This window comes from Humulus lupulus, chromosome 8, assembly GCF_963169125.1.
Source record: "Humulus lupulus chromosome 8, drHumLupu1.1, whole genome shotgun sequence".
NCBI lineage: Eukaryota > Viridiplantae > Streptophyta > Magnoliopsida > Rosales > Cannabaceae > Humulus > Humulus lupulus.
The window spans coordinates 16,460,473-16,477,492 of NC_084800.1; the positions used below are offsets into that span (position 1 = coordinate 16,460,473).

Genomic DNA, 17,020 nt, shown 5'->3' on the forward strand with positions numbered 1-17,020 from the left:
GTTTGGGAAGTTGAAGAGCAAGTGTAAGCTTGAATTCATCCTTGAGGTAAGGAGCCTAGCATTAAATTATCTGAGTTTCTGTTGAGTTTTGGTTAAAATTATAAGTTTGCATGTGAATTGGATTCTTAAGTTTAATTTGGGTATGGGCTAAGTTTATGTGATTATTTATGGACTTGCTATGGAGCCTAGATTGTGTGGTAGGGAAGTCCAAGCTTAATTCTGGGTTTAGATATTGAGTTAGGTTGATTTTAGAAGAATTGGCTTGAAAGAAATGCTAAAAAAAATGGAGGTTTTCTGGGTTCGGAGGCTCGAGCCGCAACCCAAGGCTGGGCATGTCGCGGCCCGTGTGTGCGTGAGGCCTAGGGAGGGCTCTGTTCTTGAGGCGCGTCGCGGCCCTAGGAAGGGCATGTCGCGACCCGTGTCTCCCGGCAGGGAGGCATTTTGCCTCTGTTTTGAGGCATGTCGTGGCCCTTAAGGGGCTGGGCCGCGACCCTAGTTCAAAGTGTTGGTTGTTTGGAAGTTTTTGGCTCTGGAACCCAAAAGTTAGGGCTCGGGATGGATTTTATCACCCCGATTGATATAATCCAAGGCCCTAGAGACTAGAATTATACCCCAAAGTTATTTAATGAATTATATCTTGATGGATGGCTTTCATTGATGCGTTGTGACTAGGTTTTCAGCGAGGCTCGGGTTAGAGGACTGTGCTCGGGATTTCGGTGCTCAGGAAGCTTGGGACATAGGTAAGAAAATTGTTGTACCCGTAGATCAGAGCGTGGCCCTATAATTTGTATTGCAGGGCACGAGCCTATGTGATTGAATTGCAGGGTGTATGCAATGCCCTGGTTACTCCAAGACCGTTACTGTGAGCTTTGAACCATGCTTAACTCGCTAATCGAGTTCTTTGGTTATAAACGTGCATCTAGGTATTATTAACAAGCTAAGGTGAAAACCGATCAAAAGAAAATGATATATTTTATTTAAAACATAAAACTGTTCATGATCCCATAAAAGCGTTTACAAGTTATTTACAATTCAAAATGGTCATTACAGTGCAAAATTACAACCCGTCGACCTAAGCGGCAAAAATAGGGTTAACCCCTAGTTCCTCCGAGAAACTCCTTGGCCGTGGTGGACAAGCGGCCGCATATGTACACATCCCCACCTAAGTTCTCCACTTAAGGCTGGGTGAGCTTTTCTTTCCCTTTACCTACACCACATAGCACCCGTGTGCCAAGGCTCAGTAAGAAAACTCATTGTTGCATGTATATAATATCAAATGATGATCATGATAATCATACAGAGCTTATAGCCCTGAACAGATGAGTGAATAACACTTTGATGTTCTGATAACCATGCTGGGGCGTATATCCTAATCAGATGAGTGATTGATGAGTAAGTCACTAGCGTGGGCTCAGCAACCATAGCCATGTGACAATGCAGTCACCTGGACCTTCTGGCCCTGGCTCTAAGTGACTAGTTATGAGACTAGACAAGTGCTTTTAATTTTCATCGAACTTGAGGTCGGTCTGGTATTAATGCTCATGATGAGTCATTCAATGATGATGTCGATTAGATTTAATCTTTATCGGCTTTCATTAAACATGCTAAAATTGTTCTTGACTTATGAGTCAATACCATACAACCAGTGCTCAGTACTACTGCCGAACTTGACTAATGAGTCACAGCTTCACAGTTAATACCGACACCATTGCCGATTCTGACTAATCTGTCAGTGCCATTCACAAGTAAGCAAGATTTGCTAAACATTTGATATGCAATCAATGTCCACATATAAACACTCAACATGCCTCATGAATAACCATGCATGTCACATATGGGGTGCAATTTTCTTACCTCTGGTTCGAGCGAGAATTAGTAAAAGAATGACCCTTGAGAACGATCAACCTTTTAGTTCCTTGACGGTCACCTAGTCATAACCAATTATGGGATTCCATCAATAAAATGAATAACAAAAGATTCCTGAACTAAGACCTAGCCTCCAGGATAATGAATCCTACTTGTACGCCCTGATTTTCCCACGGGCTGATTAGCAGGACGAGCCTCGGACTAATCAGGTTTAGTCCGAGGTGCCCACAGGATGAAGATCCTATTTCCAGGGTGGATCTTCTCAGCTCGAGAGGGGCCTCTGAAGGCCACGCCAGGAGAACAACTCGGAATACGAGCTGTTCGTGTCGCGAGGAGCCCAGGAAGCTCTGAGCCTTTATGAATTCAACGCACGCAAGATAAACGTGCATATATCTGACATCACGTGTCTGATATCCCCTTGACTTCTCGGACACGCAGTAGGAACGTGCATGTCAGACACCCACGGATGGGTTGGGCCGTGCGGCCCATTATATCCTTCCATGCTGATTAGATCACACTTATGTGTCAGGTTTAGGAATTAATCATGAATGCCACAGAGTGGATATGACAAATGGTAAGGTCACGGGATGACCTCCCTACCAACTTCCAGGTGCCTTCTCCTATAAATAGGGAGACCCTGGGAGTTGAGAGGGGTTGGAAAAAATAGTCTTTGAAGGACTATATACTTTGTAAACCAAATACCCAGAGAGGATGAATAATATTGACTAGTGGAGATGAACCACTTAAAAACGTGTCTTGAGTCACCTAGTTCATTATATAAGATTTCATATCTGTGACGGTTCTACCTCGAGTGCTAATCTCTTTCTCTTCTTCTCTTAATTACTTGTTGCCGAAGAATCGCGTCAACACTACTAAACCAGGTAGTAGGAATGATCCCGAGGCCTAAGGTTTGAATCCCTGCAACAAAAGCTCAATTCTAGCCAAAATGTCACTAAGGGCTACGGCCCTACACCACCATACCGCGGCCCGCCTCCTCAAACAGAAGCGGCCACATCCCAGCCACCAACACGCGTCGTGGCCCTCCTCCACCATGCCGTGGCCCAATGGCCCATCAAAGGTACCCTTCATCTTCAACAAGCTTGGGTCGCAGCGCTCTAGAACAAAGTCGGGACCCCACTTGAAAATCAGCCAAAAAACCCTGTTTTTCCCCTTCAAACTCATTTCAAAAACCTTCTAAAACACTCCCAATACCACAAAACAAAGCTTCCAATTATTACCACAACTTACCCACCATATAACCAACAAAACCTAAGCCTTAAACCATTCAAAACTTCATCAAATTCTCATTCCTATGATCAAAACTCCAATCTCAAAACTAACATAAAAATAGAGCAAGGAACCATAAGCTTGAACTAAAACCTTACCTTAAACTTGAATTGAATCCTCTCCAATGGCTGAACACTAGCCTAAGACCTCAAGCTTCAATCTCCAAGTTTGAATCCCCAAACTTGCTTCAAAATTCAAAGGAAGGAGAAGAGAAAGAGATGATCGTGAGGGAGGTAAGAAAGAGCTCTGTTTTGGTTTTGTTTTCTACAGCCATCCACTTAATATAACCTAGGTCAAATGACCAAAATACCCCCCATGCCTAACTCACCTCTTAACATCCCCCCAAAGGCAAAGCCGTCCTTTCCCGTCTATCTCGTTAATCCTAATTAACACTCTCCAATTCTCGTTATTCTTAAATACTAATTAAATCAAATCCCATTACCCTTTAATTCCCGGTAATTCTCTAATCACCAAATTACCCCGAGCCCTGAACTTAACCCAGTTATGACCAAACTGATAACTTGTATTCGAAGATCGTCTCATGAAGAATGGCTCGAACAAATCCACATTATAATGTGTCCTCATCAATTCACCAACATGCATACAAATATATAATTACGCCCTCAACGGGCCAAATTACCAAAAATGCCCCTAACATGAAATGTGGACCCATATGCATGCACTTATCATCATATTATAATATAATTCACATAAACATGCATATAATAATTTAATGGCATAATAAATCAATTATGGCCCTCCCGGCCTACTTATCCAACCATTAAACCTCATTAGGGATTTTGGAGCATTACAGTGTAGCCCTATTATTTATGTTATGTATTTGTTTAAGTATTTCTTGATTATATGCTATGTATTGCATACTTGTGAATAAATGGCGAAGGCCGGGAACGGCGAAGGCCGAGAACGGCAGGAAGCCGGGTACGGAAAGGGGCCGGGAACGACATTAAGCAAAGGAGTGCAAGGCTGAGTATAGCAAGGGGTCGGGCGCGGCGTTGAGCACGCGGAGTGCAAGTCTCTAGGGTGAGACCTTTCACGGATGCTTGAGTCATCCTCATGATGTAGACTTCGAACCTAGGGCCTGGTAAAGCACCTGGGATGGCTTGGCATGGCTGCTATGTGTTTAACCTGTTGGCTGCTTTGTTATATGTTGATTGAGAGATATGCATATGTTAATTGTTTGTGTTGAGTTTTCTTGATGGGCTTCGGCTCACGAGTGCTCTATGGTGCAGGTAAGGGTAAATGAGAGGTCGACCAACCATGAGTATCGAGAACGGGAAGCGATGTGTACATGTTCGGCCTGCCTGGTTGCCACGGCCAGGGGTATTTTTGGGAAATATGATGTATTAACTTGAATTTTGTCGCCTAGTCGACCTTGGTTGTATTTTGAGTTGTAAATGTTTTCTAAACAGTGTTTTGGGATCCCAACTGTAAAATTTTATGAGATTTCAATGAGTAACCAAATGTTTTACATTTAATGACTGGAACAGATTTATTTCAACTTAGCTACACTTTTAACCTAAAACCTCGATTAGCGAGTGATTAGCACATTTTAATCTCACTTAGTAACGACTCTAAGGAAGTAGGGCGTCACAACTTGGTATTAGAGCAAGCCAAGGTTTATGGTTCCTGGAGATTGACCGAACATGTACGCTTGCTACCAGTGACAAGCTCGACTCAGGGTTGGTTGGTAATGATTGAATTATATGCTTGATTACGTGTTTAAGTGCCCTGTTTGCCTGATTATTTTATATAGAGCATGATGAATGTGTTAACATATGCATGATGTTAGGGCATGGCCCCTTGATTGTTGTGTGTTATCTGTGTTTTGTGGACTGCTTTTTGTGGTTGGTTGTTATGTATTAGGAGGTGGTTTTGGATGTTGTTATCATGCTTGATGAGCGGCGTTGTTAATTATAGGCATATTTTTTAGATGCCTTGACGATCAATTAGACTCCGTGACAATAGGGCCGAGGATGACAACCAGGGTCAAGACCCTCCACCTGCCCCACAGAATTGGCAACAGTTGTTTGCCAAAATGGAAGCTAGACTTCACCGAACAAAAGAAGAGCTTCGACAGTTGAGGCAAGAGGCCCCTCCTCCGAGCATTGGGTTGTAGGTTCAACAGGTTGTAGCGCCAGTGCCAGTTCAGCCTATTATGGAGAATAGGTGGGAGCCTTTGTATGAAATGTTCAGGAAGCAACATCCTCCCACCTTCGAGGGTGGACTAGACCCACTGCGGGCAGAGCAGTGGATGAACATGATTTCTTCCATTCTGGACTTCGTGAGGGTGGAAGGGAACGAGATGGTAGTTTGTACTAGCTACATGTTCAGAGAGGATGTGTGCATCTGGTGGGATGTGGTAACTCAGAGAAGGAAAGTTGCAGCTATGACCTGGGAAGAGTTTAGAAACATTTTCAATGAGAAGTATTATAGTGTCACAGTCCAAGCTGCAAAGTTTGACGAGTTTACCAACCTGACTCAAAACTGGATGACGGTTACTAAGTATGCCTTGAGGTTTGACCGGTTGGTGAAGTTTGCACCAGATTTGGTGCCAACTGATGCAGCACGAAGGGATAGGTTTATGCGGGGATTGAATGTTATGATCGCCCGTGATGTTAAGATAACCTCGGATCTGGGGAATACTGCGTATGCTCAGGTAGTGGACAAGGCCCTTACTGCTGAAGGGGCCAAGGATCAGATATGGAGAGAGGGCGCTGCTAGGAGGATAGTGCCTCCTTTAACCGGATCTAGTCAAGGTAGTGGCCCTAGTGAGCAGAAGAGAAAGGCCCCAGATTCTTTCGTTCCTCCTAGCTCGGATAGGAGGGCACAAGGTGTTTTCAGGGGCCGTCAGGGCAGGAGTGACAACTGGAGGAGTTTCCCAATGTGTCCTCGGTGCAGACGATGACATCAGGGAGAGTGCAGGATCAGGGCCTGCTTTATTTGTGGGAGTGTCAACCATTTGAAGAAGGACTGCCCACAAGCCAGGAAAGAGGAGACGAAGCAGAGAGATAGTCTCGCTCCTGCCAGAGTATTCACCTTGACCCAGACTTAGGCTGAGGCTAGCCCTTCGGTCGTGACAGGTCAAATTTCTAGTGCTGGTTCTTCTTTTACTGCATTGATAGATCAGTTGTGTAGACCTAGTGATTTGTATGCTAGGGGATTTCAGACTTTGTTATAGACTGGGGAACTGGTAGTCTATAGGAGATGGGTTAGAGCATTGCCAGTAGAGATAGACAGTAGAGAGTTGTTTGTTGATCTGATTGAGTTGGCGATGGATGACTTCAATATGATCCTAGGGATGGATTGGTTATCAAAGTATGAGGCGACGATTGACTGCAAGTGTAGGATGGTGACTTTTGAACCAGAAGGGGAGGTATCGTTTGTATTTGTGGGGACAATTAGTGGACTGCAAATACCTATAATTTCGGCATTGAAGGCTAAAGACCTGATGCAGGAAGGTTGCATAGGATTCCTAGCGACATTGTGGATACCTCTAGAATTGTGTCGGTTGGATTGAGTGAGACCAGATTGGTATGTGAGTTTCCATATTTGTTTCCTGCAGACTTGCCAAGTTTTTCACCACAACGAGAGATCGAGTTTGTTATAGAGTTTGCACCAGGGGTGAAGCCAGTATCTAGGACACCTTATAGAATGGCTCCAGTAGAGTTGAAGGAATTGAAGATTTAGTTGTAGGAGTTACTGGATTTGGGGTTCATTAGACCAAGTTTTTCGCCATGGGGTGCTCTAGTGTTGTTCGTCAAGAAGAAGGATGGAACTCTTAGGATGTGTATTGACTACAGGGAGGTGAACAAGTTGACCACTAAGAACAAGTACCCATTACCCAAAAACTTGTTGCTTATATTTTAATACACGCAAGTGCACGTATCATACAAGTAGTACTCACACAGGTGAGGTCGAACCCAAGAGAATTGTAGCTAAGTACTAACAAAATTGGATCTATATTTCTATTTGGCAACAATAAAATTTGGTGTTTAAATAAAAATGCAGAAAACTAAACAAGCAAAATCAACAAATAAGAAATTAAGGGTTTAACAATGGATGTTAAGATAGGGATATGATTTCAATTGCTTCGATTACCCAATTGTTAACGCTAGTTGACTATTCTTCTTCTTTCAATGAAATGACAGATTATAAAATTACCTAAACTCTTTTCAGATCATTTAGGTTCTAAATTGCATTGTCAACTATTGCATTTCTGAGATAGCACAACAATCAATTTGCTTTAAGTAATAATCTATAAGTCACATAAGCTATGCGAATACTTTCGTTTCGCATCAAAACCTATGTTCATTCATTTAGAGCATTCCTAATATTCACTTTTCAGATTTCACATTAGGATCATGAATCATGCTCAAGGTGATCAATCTCAAACATACATTAAGCACAAAGATGAACAAATTTCATAAACAAGCAAGAAGAAATAATCAAATAGCATTAACCATGGGATGATTTCAGTCAATATCCATCAAATCCCTAATGAGAGTTTAGTTCATAATCTCAATATTCATATCCATAATCAAATTAAACATAGACAAAAACATAGAAAATTAAAGAAAAAGAGAATGAAACTAGATGGGGAATTGTCACAGATCGCCCACGCTTGCTCCAAGCTTCTCCTTCCTCTTTTCTCCACTTCTCCTTGTCTCCCCCTCTAATTCACGTTTTTTCACTGCCTAAATCGCATCAGAACTCGTTACCCTAAATTAGCCCTTGTGAATGGACCAAAATGCCATTCATTTAAAAATCTGCCGAATTTCAATTTCCAGCAACCTAGCGCGGTCGCGCTCTACAGTAGCGAGGTCGCGCTACTCTCTCAGAAAAGGCATTTTTGACAGCTTTACGAATTTTTGTGCTTTTTGGCATCTTTTTCATTCTAAATCATTCCAATCCTTCAAAACCTGAAAATAAACAAAAACAACACAACACAAGCGTAAAATAGAACAAAACAATCCTAAACCTCTAAAATACTTCCTAAGTAGACACACTAAAACAAGTCTAAAACTCGCTAATCAAACTCCCCCAAACTTAACATTTACTCGCCCTCGAGTAAAGAACTCTAGACTAACCTAAAAAAATCTAAAACAACTAAACAAAGACAAATCAAATTGGCAACGACAAATCAAGCCTCCAAATTATGCTTTTCATGCTCATATTGTTTTCAGAAAATCCAGCCATCATGATAATCTAGAATTTTGATCAAAATATTTCTTTAACTCACTCAATTCCAAACAAATATATGCTCGCCTGATCATGATCAATAAATAACATGCATTTAAATCTATTTAAACTTACCAAATTACTCACCACAAACCATCAAATCTTATTATCTCATATGCTTGCATCACTTACTACTCTCCACTAATATAGACAACACATGCTCAAGAATCAATAGGGCTTTTATAGCTTATAACGATAGGCTTAGGCATGGGTAGACGAGATGTCATTTAGGCTCAAAATTACCATAAGCATACAAACCATACAAACCACACTTGATATTCACATTACAGTTCACAAACAATCCTAGTATTTCCCTTTTTTTTTTTTTTTCTTTCAAGATTGAGAGAATTCACACTTAGATTTTTTTTTTTTTTTTTTTTTTGAAATTACACTCCCCCAAACTTTTTTTTTTTTTTTTTTTAAATAGGAGCGTAGTTTACTTTCAATTTTTTTTTTTTTACAAGGAAATCTCAATCTTTTTATTTATAACACCCCACAATACACCCTATTACAAAACCAATCCCCCAATCATCATTCACTTGTATGCTCACGGTAATCATTCAAGGGAAGGAAATATAATAACATGTTTAAAGTAAGCTCAAAATAGGTGTCAAAACAAAGAATGTAACATTAGGCTCAAAAAGGACAACTAGGGATTAAATTAATCAAGGTTGGCTTGAAAGGCTCAATCGTTCCAAAAAAAATCGCCTAAATCATCTTCCTAAGTATGCATTGTCTATGATTTCGCCTCAAGTAGCAAGCAAGCAAGTTCTAAGCATAATCATCCATCTTTCCTTAAACCAAAATTGAGCAAGCATAAATATCATAAAATGCACGAGATTTATCTAAAAATCATGATCAAGCTCTCACATATTTAGATAGACCCAAGCAACTCAAAGAAACATTCGACCAAGCACACAGATTTTGTTCAATTTTATGGCTTTCATTTCATCCAACTATACAAGCAATCTATTCAATCATTATCATCAGCTAATCATCATCAACTTGATTTATCAAACACTAATAACAAGACACACTAGCACACGACACACATAAAAGACAAAACATAAAAGACAAACACTCAAACAACAATAAATTCCTTTCCCCCAAACTTAATCTAAACATTGTCCCCAATGTTTTAAAGAAAAGCTAAGGAAAACGAAACTTACCTGACAATTCAAACATCTCACGACGAAGGACCCTCACCACCATCTCCCTTAGGTGGAGGATAACCAAAATGCGGCGGCTGAGGAAACTGGGGCAATTGACTAGTATCAATGCCAAAATGTGATGCAAAGGCTTGCTGGTATCCATGCTGGTACTGAGCCATATTCACACTCCATAAATGATGTTCTTGGAAATTGAGCTCCAATCTACTCATCCTCTCTTCCAAAGAATAGGAAGAAAGAGGACGCCTAGGTCGAGCTTGAGACGAAGTACCACCTGCAGGAACAACACTAGGAGGACCAACTGTTTTGGTCTTGTTAATGGTAATGGTGTCATAAATCACAGGAGTCAAAAGCTCCTCAGCCTCATGAAATTTTACCCTAGCTTGCAAGCACAAACTCGTTATCAAACTAGGAAAATATAACCCCACATTTTGATTGAATAATGAAAATTGTATTTGTGAAGTTATAATCCTACCAACATTAATAGTCATGCCAGATAAAACAGAGTAAAGTAACACCACCTTATCAGTATTGACAGTAGTCAAGTGACCACTAGGTGTAAGATTCGCACAAAGGAAATTTAACTAGACTCTTTTCTCTCTAGTTAACAAGTTGAAGGGGAATCCTATCCTAGTTTGCCCATGATAAGTCCATTGAGTCCCGGCTGGAGTCAAAGCAGTCAAAATTCTATCCCAAGTACTCTCCTCACACAATTCATTTCTCAAAGCTTGATACTCATCATTGTCATTTGTGGGCAACCTAAGGAAATCATTAATTGTTTTGCTGTCAAAACGGACAGTTTTCCCTCTAACTATGGTCTCCCAAGAATAATCATGCTCAAAAGCATTGGCATAAAACTCTCTCACAATTGGTATCACAGCAGAAATAGGCGGGGAACAAAAATATTTCCAATGGTGAGCGTTAATGACATTGACATACTCTGCAGGAACAGTAAACTCTCCATCAGCATTGGTTGCAAATCCCCTCTCCTGAATTAAACTCCTAGACTTTTCAATTTTATACCTAGACTGAGCAGGGGCTGAAGTGAATCTAGGATCAGTGAATTCAGTGTCAGGCTCCTGAGTTTCAGGCACTTGTTGTATTTGTTGCACTTTTTTACTTATTTTCTTAGAAGGAGCCATATCACAAAACCAAAATAACAAAGCACTAGAACACAAAGGCTACACCCACAAATATCAAATAACACTAAGAAATTGACAATTATGGATGCACCAACAACAATTTTCAATGTGAAAATGTATGCAAAAAATAACCAAATTGAAACAATACCCAAGCACAAGCAAGTATATTATGACCAATAATGCCCAAATAGAAACTCAATTTGATCTCTAATGCACCAGTTTTTCACATGGAACAAAACCTCTCAATACATGCCCTAGAATAGTCAAATGCAAATTTCCATCAAGTTTCAATGAAATTCAACCAACCAATTGATAGGAATTCACAAGCATCACAATAATTTCATCAAATTCAATCCAATTTCATGAAATAACAAGAAATTCAAAACCCCCAATTGTTAGGTCAAAATTTTCCCCCAATTTTTCCCAATTTTTTTTTCTTTCAATTTTTCATCAAATTACCAAGAGAAATCCTTGAACCCATGAACATTTAAGTACATGAACATCATTAAGCCCTTAGAATCTGAAAAACAACCAACAATTGCAGCCCAAACAATAGGAAATTCAGATTCTATTATGAGATTCAATGAAAACCAAGAAAAGGCACAAAATCCATATGAGTAGGACTAACAATGGAGGATTACATTAATCAATGCTTGTAAACAAGGGATTAATTCAAGAAAACATACTTTATTGTGACCTTGGTGTGAGACTCGGATCAAGAGAGTGAAAAATGAGAAGAAGAGAAAAAGAAAAGAAGAAAAATGAAGGGTAAGTGAAGAAAAATCGTGTTTTTTTTTAGTGTTTTAAACACCCTGGTACGCTCCAGCGCGGTCGCGCCCCACCTGGCGCGGTCGCGCTACCCTCCTCCAAAGCCGCGTCGGTGCGGCGTCGAGAGCGGTCGCGCCCCTCCTGGAGCGGTCGCGCTAGTGGCCTCGCTTGGCCTGGGCCTCTGTGGGCGCGGTCGCGCCCCTCATGGCGCGGTCGCGATGATGGCATGGATTGGCCTAGCTCTCTGTGGGCGCGGTCGCGCCGATTGGCCAGAATTTTTTTTTTTTTTTTAAGTGTAAAGACTACATAATTAAATAAAAATAAAAAAAATAAAACTTAAAATGTCTCAAGCTAAACAAAAAAAAAATACTGTAAAAACTTAGGGTGCCTCCCAAGAGCGCTGTCGTTAACGTCATATAGCCAGATGCTGATTTCCTCTTTACTGCGGCGTCAAGAGGATGGCAGACTTGGCTTGATCAAGATGACCACCCAAGTAGAGCTTCAATCACTGCCCATTTACTTTAAAGTTGCCAGTCTTTTCACTTGTTACTTCGACGGAGCCATAAGGAAACACTTGTAATACTGTGAAAGGACCAGACCATCTCGATTTCAGCTTGCCCGGAAAAAGTTTCAATCTTGAATTAAAGAGTAATACCTGCTGACCTGGTTGAAATTCCTTCCTGACAAGGTTCTGGTCATGCCACTTCTTAGTCCTCTCCTTGTAAATCTTGGCGTTCTCATAGGCTTCGTTTCTAAACTCCTCCAACTCGTTCAATTGTAAAAGCCTCTTCTCACCAGCTGCTACCAAGTCCATGTTCAAGGTCTTCATGGCCCAAAATGCTCTATGCTCTAGTTCCACTGGAAGATGGTACGCTTTCCCAAAGACCAACCTATATGGTGACATACCAATAGGTGTTTTGAAAGCTGTTCTGTATGCCCACAAAGCATCATCGAGCTTCTTAGACCAGTCTTTCCTCGAACGTTGTACTGTCTTCTCCAAGATTAACTTAATTTCTCGGTTGGAAATCTCAGCTTGTCCATTACTCTGCGGGTGATAAGGTAATGCTTTTCTATGTCTAACTCCATATTTCGCAAGTAACGCTTCAAATTGCTTGTTACAGAAATGGCTCCCCTCATCACTAATAATAGCTCTAGGAGTACCAAACCGGGTGAAAATGTACTTTTGGAGAAAAGTAAGAACTGTTTTACCGTCATTAGCATGAGTTGCAGCCGCTTCCACCCACTTAGAAACGTAGTCCACAGCTAGCAAAATAAACAGATTGTTGTAGGATGACGGAAAAGGGCCCATGAAGTCAATACCCCACACATCAAACAGTTCCACTTCTAAAATACCAGTCAAAGGCATCTCGTTCCTTCTTGAAATATTACCAGTCCTCTGACAACGATCACATGCCTTGACAAACTCATGAGCATCCTTAAAGAGAGTTGGCCAGAAGAACCCACTTTGTAGAACCTTTGCAGCAGTCCTGGTCCCACCAAAGTGACCTCCACGCTGCAGACTATGACAATGATTCAGGATAGAGTACATCTCCTCTTCAGGCACACATCTTCTAATTATCTGATCGGCACAGTGCTTATAAAGGATTGGCTCTTCCCAATAATAGTGCTTTACCTCAGAAAAGAATTTCTTCAATTGTTGTCTTGTCATGTCAGGAGGTGTGATGTTGGCAGCTAGAAAGTTGACATAATCAGCAAACCATGGAACCATCAAACTTTCCTTTAAAGCAAACAATTGCTCATCAGGGAACTCATCATTTATCTGGACTTCCTTCATATTCTGACTCTCTTCTGACTCCAGTCTTGACAAATGATCTGCTACTAGGTTCTCGGTACCCTTCTTGTCTCTGATTTCTAAATCAAACTCATGGAGGAGAAGGACCCATCGGATAAGTCTTGGCTTGGCATCCTTCTTGGTCATAAGGTATTTGATCGCCGAATGGTCTGTGTACACAATAACCTTATTCCCGATTAGATATGGCCTGAACTTGTCACAAGCGAAGACTATGGCCAACATCTCCTTTTCAGTAGTAGCATAGTTCAACTGAGCATCATTCAAGGTCCTACTAGCATAGTAGATGGTGCGAAAAATCTTGTCAACTCGTTGACCCAAAACGGCACCAACAGCATAATCACTGGCATCGCACATCAATTCGAATGGAAGGTCCCAATTTGGTGCAGCAACTATTGGTGCAGAAATCAACTTCTCCTTTAACATTCGGAAAGCTTTTAAACAATCTTCATTAAAATCGAATTTCACTCCGTTCATTAACAAGGTCGAAAGAGGCTTAGAAATTTTGGAAAAGTCTTTGATAAATCTTCTGTAAAATCCAGCATGCCCAAGAAAACTTCGTACTCCTTTTACTGACACCGGTGGAGGAAGATTCTCTATTATTGAGATCTTGGCTCGATCCACCTCAATACCTTTACTAGAGATTCTGTGCCCAAGAACTATTCCCTCCTTTACCATAAAATGGCATTTTTCCCAGTTTAACACCAGATTTTCTTTTTCACACCGGTTTAATACATTCTCCAAATTACCCAAACACAGATCAAATGAAGAGCCAAAGACAGAAAAATCATCCATGAAAATCTCAATGCTCCTCTCTACCATATCTGAAAAGATAGCCATCATGCACCGTTGGAATGTTGCTGGTGCATTACATAGTCCGAATGGCATTCTCCTGAACGCGAACGTGCCATAAGGACATGTAAATGTCGTTTTCTCTTGGTCCTCTGGCGCAATAGCAATTTGATGATACCCCGAGTAACCATCTAAAAAACAATAATACTCATTGCCTGCCAACCTATCCAACATCTGATCAACAAAAGGAAGTGGGAAGTGATCTTTTCGTGTCGCCTTATTTAACTTTCGATAATCAATGCAAATGCGCCACCCGGTCACAGTCCGAGTTGGGATTAACTCATTATTTTCATTCTTGACTACTGTTATCCCCCCCTTCTTTGGCACCACCTGCACTGGGCTCACCTAAGCACTATCAGAAATTGGGTAAATCACCCCGACGTCCAACCATTTCAAGATCTGCTCAAGTACAACCTTCTTCATAGCTGGATTGAGCCTTCTCTGAGCCTCTATGGATGGCTTGCTTTCTTCCTCCACTAAGATTCGATGCATTACTGTTGAAGGACTTATTCCTCTAATATCCGCCAATGTCCATCCAATGGCCAATTTATGATCCCGTAGAACCCTCAATAATTTCTCCAATTCAGTTTTTGAGAGATCAGTTGAAACAATCACTGGCAAGGTCTCATTCTCCCCTAAGTACGCATAGCACAAATGCTCAGGAAGAGCCTTTAATTCCAAATTCGGTGGCTGTTGAACGGATGTTAATGGTCGTTCGTTGGCCTCTGCCAACTCTTCAAATTTCTTCAAATACGGATGGTAAGAGTTAATCCACTTTACATACTCTTTTGTCTCATCATCATCTTCATCTTCATCACCAGTCAACACTGCCTCTAAAGCATCACTACTCACCCTTCTTTCTAAAACTGCTTTCTCTATTATATCCACACTGTAGCAACTATCACTAGCCATCGGATACGTCATTGCCTTGAAGAAACTAAACACCACCTCGTCCCCTTGCACTCTCAACTTCAACTCACCCTTCTGAACATCTATAAGTGCTTGGCCTGTTGCCAAGAAGGGCCTCCCAAGGATAATGGGAACATTGCTATCCTCTTCCATATCAAGGACTATGAAATCGGCAGGAAAAATAAACTTGTCTACTTTGACAAGAACATCTTCAATTACCCCTCTTGGATATGCCAACGAACGGTCAGCTAATTGCAAAGTTACAGTTGTGGGCTTGGCTTCTCCGAGTTGTAATCTCTTGAAAACTGACAATGGCATCAGGTTTATGCTAGCCCCCAAATCACAAAGAGCATTTATTCCCTCAATTCTCCCAATAGTGCACGGTATTGTGAAACTCCCAAGATCTCTCAGTTTAGGAGGGAGCTTCTTTTGTAGTATAGCACTACACTCTTCCGTCAATGCCACAGTTTCAAAGTCCTCCATCTTCCTTTTCTTGGACAAGATGTCCTTCATGAACTTGACATAGGTTGGCATTTGCTCTAAGGCCTCCGCAAATGGAATGTTGATGTGCAGTTTCTTGACTACTTCCAGGAATTTAGTAAACTGCTTGTCCATGTTGTTCTTACGGAGCCTTTGGGGGTAGGGAATCTTTATGTGATGCTCAATACTAATTGGTGGCGAAGCTTCTTTTGTTGGTATGCCTTCAGTAGCCTTCTTCTCACTGTGCTTCTTTTCCTCTTGTGTCGGTGCCTGATGATCCTGACCCACTTCTTCAACTGGATGCTTCTCACTTGGTCCCTCATAATTCTTCCCACTTCTTAACGTGATTGCCTTGCAATTCTCTTTTGGATTGACTTCAGTTGTGCTAGGCAAGTTACCTTGGGCACGATTAGCCATGAGAGTAGCCAATTGTCCCATTTGGGTCTCCAGATTTCTAATAGAAGACCGAGTTTCAGCCATGAATTGATTCAACACATCTGACTGAGCATTAGAATTTCCACCAAAATTTTGTTGTTGTTGATTATGAGTGGGTGGTTGAAGTTGTTGCTGCGGCCTAAATCTCGGCTGAAAGAACCTCGGTGGTTGTTGTTGGTTTTGCTGTTGTTGGGTTGAAGATTGGCCTTGCTGATCATTCTTCCAAGAAAAATTTGGATGATTCCTCCACCCTTGATTAAAAGAATTGGAGTAAGGGTTATTGTTGCTCTGTCGAGGAAAATTCCCAATAGCCTGAGCTTGCTCCATAGGCATGTTATTTACATCAGCATACTGACACTGTTCATAGGCATGAGGGCCCCCACATATTTCACACAGAGTCTGGGCCTGTTGCACTGGAGCTGTTATTACATTGCCTTGCAATTGCTTAGTCAAGGCCTCAACTTGAGCGGTCAATTTCGAAATTGCATCCACTTCATACATACCGGCCACTTTCCTTGAAGAACTTCTTTCACTTGGCCACTGCTGATTATTCATGGCCATTTCTTCCAACAAGTCATATGCCTCATTGGCGCTTTTTCTCATAAACGCACCACCAGCTGTTGCATCAACGAGCGTGCGAGTAGTACCACACAACCCATTATAAAAATTATGCACTAGCATCCATTTCTCTATTCCATGATGCGGGCACTTTCTTATCAATTATTTGAATCTCTCCCAAGCTTCATAAAGAGACTCATTATCCAACTGAGAAAAATTATTGATCTCTCCTCTCAACTTAGCTGCTTTAGCTGGAGGGAAAAACTTGGAGAGGAACTTCAGTGCTAGATCATTCCATGTATTGATTGAGTTAGGCGGCAAAGATACCAACCAACTCTTAGCTCGCTCCCTCAGAGAAAATGGGAACAATCTCAGTCTGATAGCATCATCACTAACTCCATTCATCTTAAATGTCTGACAGAGCTCCATGAAGTTAGATAGATGCATGTTTGGGTCTTCAGTGGGTAGTCCCCCAAACTGGACTG

At 41.3% G+C, this 17,020-nt stretch overlaps 1 non-coding gene across 1 annotated transcript; it reads left to right on the forward strand.

Annotated features, from left to right (window-relative positions):
• Positions 1 to 16,668: 16,668 nt before the first annotated feature.
• On the forward strand, positions 16,669 to 16,775 carry LOC133798907 (small nucleolar RNA R71). Its single transcript, XR_009876123.1, has one exon. It is a non-coding gene; the product is annotated as a small nucleolar RNA R71 (small nucleolar RNA).
• The last annotated feature ends 245 nt before the right edge of the window (positions 16,776 to 17,020 follow it).